Genomic DNA, 6,825 nt, shown 5'->3' with positions numbered 1-6,825 from the left:
GGATATCTGCCCCGTGCCCATTGTGATTAATCTTCAAGCGTATATTTTAGTGTGGTCGTGGGTGTGAGTTTTTTCCTAAATCGTGTCCCCATCACATTTTCATATCTCATAGTTCCCTAAAATTATCCATTTAAGTATTAGATTATAATATATATATTATAATCTATATCTATATTATAATATATACGTTTTAGATTTGTAAACCCAATTTGTATAAATATGGTTCGAAATATTTAAATAAATAAATAAATATATTATAGGAAAACTAGCTGATACCATGCATTTCGTTGCCCGGCAACCAATAACTATTATCATAATGGCTTCAAAACCCATTGAAACCATTTATGGTTATGCAAACAGTATAATATTATCAGGTAGGCGGACGCAGTGAGGTGGGAGATAAAATACAGCGTATTTTAAATCAGATTTGCAGTTGAAAAAAAATTTGTACCTAAATTAGTATTGAAGTCATAGTTGATTATCCCGGATTTTTAGGAATATTTAATATTTAGGTACATATTATATATTGATATTTTTTTTTTTAGGGGGGGGGGGGTTATTTTATTTTATTTTTAAGGGAAAACCAGCGTAATTGTACCTAGCTTTGTGAAATAATTCGCATATATAACCTGCAACCAAAGCAACCATTAATAAACAAAAAAAATGTTTCGATTTCCACCGTGAATCTTAAGATCCCTTTACCACCTCTTTAAAAAGTGAATATCAGAAAATCCTTTCTTATTGCATATCTAGGTCATAAGAGGAACCCCTAAGTATACCAAATATCAAGTTCGTACGTAGGGGTTCTCGGTTTTTTACGTAGTTTAAACCAATATGTATATTTAATTAAGATATGTTTGATAGATGGCGCCACTGTTCATACAATCCTTATTTCACCCTTTAGGGATTGAATTTCCAAAAATCTTTTCTTAGCGGACGCGTACGTCATAATAGATATCTATATGCCAAATTTCAGCCAGATCCGTCCAGTGGTTCCGGCTAGGTGATGATGAATTACTCAGGACAAGTCATTTTATATATTATATAGATAATAGATAATAGATAGATATAGATTAAGAATATAAATACGCCAAAGTAGAATTAAAAAAATGTTAATATTTAAGCATTGAAATAGCATAGGCCCGATATATAATATATCCCCGTATATCATTATAATATATTACCTTTTTTTTTTTCGTATGTAATCACTACACGGGAGCTGGAATGTTTTCACGAATATATTATTGCCTGAATACTTTATACGCCATCGATCTAACCACTGAAAGATGTATTTCAATATTAAAAATAACTAAAAACAAATTAAAATTATGTTTTGTCATTATTATAAAAGGGAGAAAGTAGGTAACCCCTCTGATAGTCTACTGTATAGTAGGTATCAACTATCGAAGGAAAATGAGTAGTCGCTGTAATGTATGTGTTCAATTTTTACTCAATGATAAATCATTACATACAAAAAATGATCCTAGGTGAAGACGGTCAATCAATTTTTTTTATAAGCATTTAAAGTTTGAATTTTTACAAAATTTAATAACTATTTTGTAGTTAAAAATATATAAAATGTTCAATTTTTATATCTAAGGATTGAAAATTTAAAAGAAGGTTCCATGTAAATAGGTAAATATATAAATTACTTTATTCAAAATAATATCATCAAATATACTTGGTAATATCATAGGCTGACTAACCGTTTTCGCTCAGAATCGTTTTTTTATACAATGATATTATATCTTGAATTCAAATTTAACACCATCCATTACAGCGACCCACTTGTAACATACTGTACAGCAGAGCAACACCCACTTGCCCACCTTTTTATTAATTATATATGACTTGTGGTAATTATTGATTATGATAATATTTTGAAAAAATTTAAAACTGGGTTTGAGTAATTCTCGTTTTTCTTTAAATTGTTTTTCCCAATGCTTTAGATAATTACTGGGATCTTTCCACTTTTACCCCCAAAGTATATTTTTTCTATCTGAAAGGACGCTGAAGTACAAAATCGAATTTCAAGAAATAACAAATTCCTTTTTTTATGAATAATAATTAAATTTTTGTTGTATGCAGACATTGATTTAAATACAAAATTTCTCACATGCATTTTCTCATACCTATCTGTGGTACAAATACCAATATGAATAACATATTTTTATATAATTGGTAAATCATAAATCATAATATATTTAAAATTGTCTTTTATTTTACTGTAAATAAAATAAATACTTATATAAAAACTAAAATTATAGCTAAATCCTGGATATATTTTCATCTTTTTACCTTGTCAATATATTATTTAAAAAACTTGTAAATAAAGGTTATTCGGTCGGAAGGGATTTTGAGAAAATTTAGCGACTGATTGTACAAATTAGTTAAATTGCGTACTAAATATTTATATTATTATTATTATTTTTATTATTTACTACATTTTATATAATTTGCGTTTTTAAAATTAAATTCAAATGTATATTATATTTAAAAAATGTGTATGTATGATTGTATAAATGAAGTTAGTACATAGGTAATCGGAGGAGTTAAAAAGTCATTAAGATCGGGAGACTTTACAATCCCCCGTATATAGGACTCAGTATTTGATCGCTTGGCTAAAATTCTAATTATACGCCAACACAGCATTTGGGAAATGATAATATTTTGAAAATATTTTGGAGTGTTTGAATAGTGAATATTTGACTAATAATATTATATAAAATCTCATAAAACAATAAAATATTGCACAAAAATGTTGACTTAATATTTTTATGTTTCCAAGAAAATATTTTTTAAAAAAATATGATTAAAATGTTTTGTTAATATTTTTCACAAAATATTTTTAAAAAGTGAACTTCTTGGCCAAAAATTATAAATAAAATATTTCCTTATTATTTATGCAACTTTTTCAAATATTTTGACAACTAAATTGTTTTCCTGAAAATATTTATACCATAACTGGGAAATATTAAAATGCTGTGTGGGTGGTAGCCTCCTGTCCATAGAGTGGTGGTAAGCTCCCCCGATTGTATGGTAAACTCTCCTGATTTTTAAAACTAGTAGGCACATGTTTTAAACACCCATAAAAAACGTGTTTTTAAAAGAATATTTTTGTAAATTTTAAATTAAAATAATCTATGGATTTTTCTACTGAATACTTTTAGATTCTGAGCGGAGCGAGGAAGCTAGTGGTTTTACAATGGTATTTATTTATTTTTTTTATTTATCCTGTATAAAAAAATTCTACCAAAAGGAGTGTTTTGATTTCAACATATAGTACATTATCTTTTATCAAATTGGATCAGGATAGTACTTTAAAGAGGAAATTTTTCGATTTTCTCAATAGTTATTTAAGGTTACGGGAAAAACTACTGACAAATTACGAAAAACCGATTAAAATGGGATTATAATTTCTAACACTTTGTTTATCACCATAGAAACGAATAAAAAATTATAATATTAATTCAACTTAAAGGCTTTAATAAATAATGAAAATTTAAAAAATCTAGACTGATAAATTGTCTCCACTCAGAATCATTTTTCTTATAAAATGATATTATATCATTGAATTCAAGTTTAATATATTGACTCCCACTTGTAACCTACTGTACAGCAGAGTGATATCCACTTACCCACTTTAAAAAAAATTTTTTGTGTCTCCTTTTAAGACTAAAAGTGCTTAGATTTTCTTAAATAGTATCTTTTTTGATAGGAAAGTGAATCTAGTTGGTACTTTGGGGAGTCAAAAGTAGTTGGCAAAAGCCCCGTGAGTAACAAAAGAAATATTAAGGAAAAACGGGAATTTTTTGACCAAATCAATTTTTGTTTTTGGTGTAAATCTAAAAAAAATGAACAACATATTTGGTTTAGGTTAGTGTTTATTTGGTGTTTTATATCGCAGTGGGTTGTTATATTCCAGAAATCAGTTGGTTCTTTGGTTGCCCTTTTGGCTATCTCGTCTGCAATTTCATTTCCAGGTATATTGTTGTGTCCAGGTACCCATAGGAATCTGATGTTTTTTTTGGATCTAAATAGGATGTTCAATATTTGGGTGCTTATAGAGTTGTTTTTTTGGGGGATTTTCTAGGTTTTTGAGGGCGCTGAGAGAGTCGGTGTATATGGTTGTGCATTGTATGTCTGAGGAGGCAGCCAATTCTGTGGCTTTTAAAAGAGCTAGATATTCTGCTGTATAAATTGAGTTGTATGATGCGATCTGAAAAGCTGTTTAGGAGTTTGGCTGGATTATAGCAATTGTAGTTCCTTCTGAGTTTTTGGATGCGTCTACATATATTTCTCGATGTGGTGGGAGGCTATTTTTTAGATCGAAAAAGTTTGGTTTGTAAATGTTGGAATCGGTTTCTTTTTTTTTGTATGAAGTTAGGTTGAAATAAATGAAAAGATTTGCGGTAATCAATGGGGGCTGTTTAGAGACTTGAAGGTTGAGTTGGTTTGTAAAAATAATATTGAGATCTGAGGCAAAGGTGGCTGTACGAGTGCCAAGATTGTTGAGATCGTTATTTTGGTATTGAGTTTCTTAATATTGCACTGATCGGATTTTTTGTTCCTATTATTGTTTTTGAAGAGTATTCCAGTGTTATTTTATTCTTCTTTTTTTGAGTGATTTTGAGCCTGTGATGTTTATGATGCTGAGAACTGGGCTGCTTTTGAAAGCATCAATTGACAATCTTAGGGCTGTATTGTGAATAGGGTCTTATGTTTTGATTGTAGCTGAAGTTGCTCCTGCATATTATAGTATATAGAGCCGTATTCTAGTGCTGAGACGATTATTGAATTGTGTATATGCTGTGGTGTTTTGCTTTCTGCTCCCCATTCGAGGTTGCTTGCTGTTTTTATTAAATTTAATTTCGTTTTAGCTTCATTTTAGATTCTGAGTGGAACGATGAATGTATTGATTTTACAAGGATGTGTGTTTTTTTTTATTTTTTTTTTGTGTCTGTCATCACCTTTTAGGACAGTAAAAGTGCTTCGATTTTCTTCAACAGTACCTTTTCTGATAGGAAAGTGAATCTAGTTGGTACTTTGGAGGTTCGAAAGTAGAAATTTCCTAGTAGTTTTCAAAAGCGCCGTGAAAAACAAATCAAAAATTAAGGAAAAACGGGAATTTTTACGCAAAATCTGTTTTCAAGAAAATCGATTTTGGTTTTTGGTACAACTCTAAAACAAATGACCATAGGTCTATAAAATTTTGCCTGAATGTTTATATTAGCATTTTCTATACACCATAACATTTTCCAAATATTTTATAATCCTGGCTACGCCACTGTGCATACTTTTTGCATTTTTAATTTTCTGTTGATCTCATTTGTTGTTGTTATCCTCGTTGTTATCGGAGATCAGGCATAGGTAATTAATCAAAATAGCGGTTTGCTGGTTTCTCCGTTGTTATATTTGTCTCAATTAGCTTTCGTAAAACTAAGAAAGTGAGGGATATCTGCCCCGTGCCCATTGTGATTAATCTTCAAGCGTATATTTTAGTGTGGTCGTGGTGTGAGTTTTTTCCTAAATCGTGTCCCCATCACATTTTCATATCTCATAGTTCCCTAAAATTATCCATTTAAGTATTAGATTATAATATATATATTATAATCTATACCTATATTATAATATATACGTTTTAGATTTGTAAACCCAATTTGTATAAATATGGTTCGAAATATTTAAATAAATAAATAAATATATTATAGGAAAACTAGCTGATACCATGCATTTCGTTGCCCGGCAACCAATAACTATTATCATAATGGCTTCAAAACCCATTGAAACCATTTATGGTTATGCAAACAGTATAATATTATCAGGTAGGCGGACGCAGCGAGGTGGGAGATAAAATACAGCGTATTTTAGATCAGATTTGCAGTTGAAAAAAAATTTGTACCTAAATTAGTATTTTGAAGTCATAGTTGATTATCCCGGATTTTTAGGAATATTTAATATTTAGGTACATATTATATATTGATATTTTTTTTTTTAGGGGGGGGGGTTATTTTATTTTATTTTTAAGGGAAAACCAGCGTAATTGTACCTAGCTTTGTGAAATAATTCGCATATATAACCTGCAACCAAAGCAACCATTAATAAACAAAAAAAATGTTTCGATTTCCACCGTGAATCTTAAGATCCCTTTACCACCTCTTTAAAAAGTGAATATCAGAAAATCCTTTCTTATTGCATATCTAGGTCATAAGAGGAACCCCTAAGTATACCAAATATCAAGTTCGTACGTAGGGGTTCTCGGTTTTTTACGTAGTTTAAACCAATATTGTATATTTAATTAAGATATTGTTTGATAGATGGCGCCACTGTTCATACAATCCCTTATTTCACCCTTTAGGGATTGAATTTCCAAAAATCTTTTCTTAGCGGACGCCTACGTCATAATAGATATCTATATGCCAAATTTCAGCCAGATCCGTCCAGTGGTTCCGGCTAGGTGATGATGAATTACTCAGGACAAGTCATTTTATATATTATATAGATAATAGATAATAGATAGATATAGATTAAGAATATAAATACGCCAAAGTAGAATTAAAAAAATGTTAATATTTAAGCATTGAAATAGCATAGGCCCGATATATAATATATCCCCGTATATCATTATAATATATTACCTTTTTTTTTTTCGTATGTAATCACTACACGGGAGCTGGAATGTTTTCACGAATATATTATTGCCTGAATACTTTATACGCCATCGATCTAACCACTGAAAGATGTATTTCAATATTAAAAATAACTAAAAACAAATTAAAATTATGTTTTGTCATTATTATAAAAGGGAGAAAGTAGGTAACCCCT

This window comes from Acyrthosiphon pisum, chromosome X (assembly GCF_005508785.2).
Source record: "Acyrthosiphon pisum isolate AL4f chromosome X, pea_aphid_22Mar2018_4r6ur, whole genome shotgun sequence".
Taxonomy (NCBI): Eukaryota; Metazoa; Arthropoda; class Insecta; order Hemiptera; family Aphididae; genus Acyrthosiphon; species Acyrthosiphon pisum.
This window is presented reverse-complemented; position numbering follows the sequence as displayed.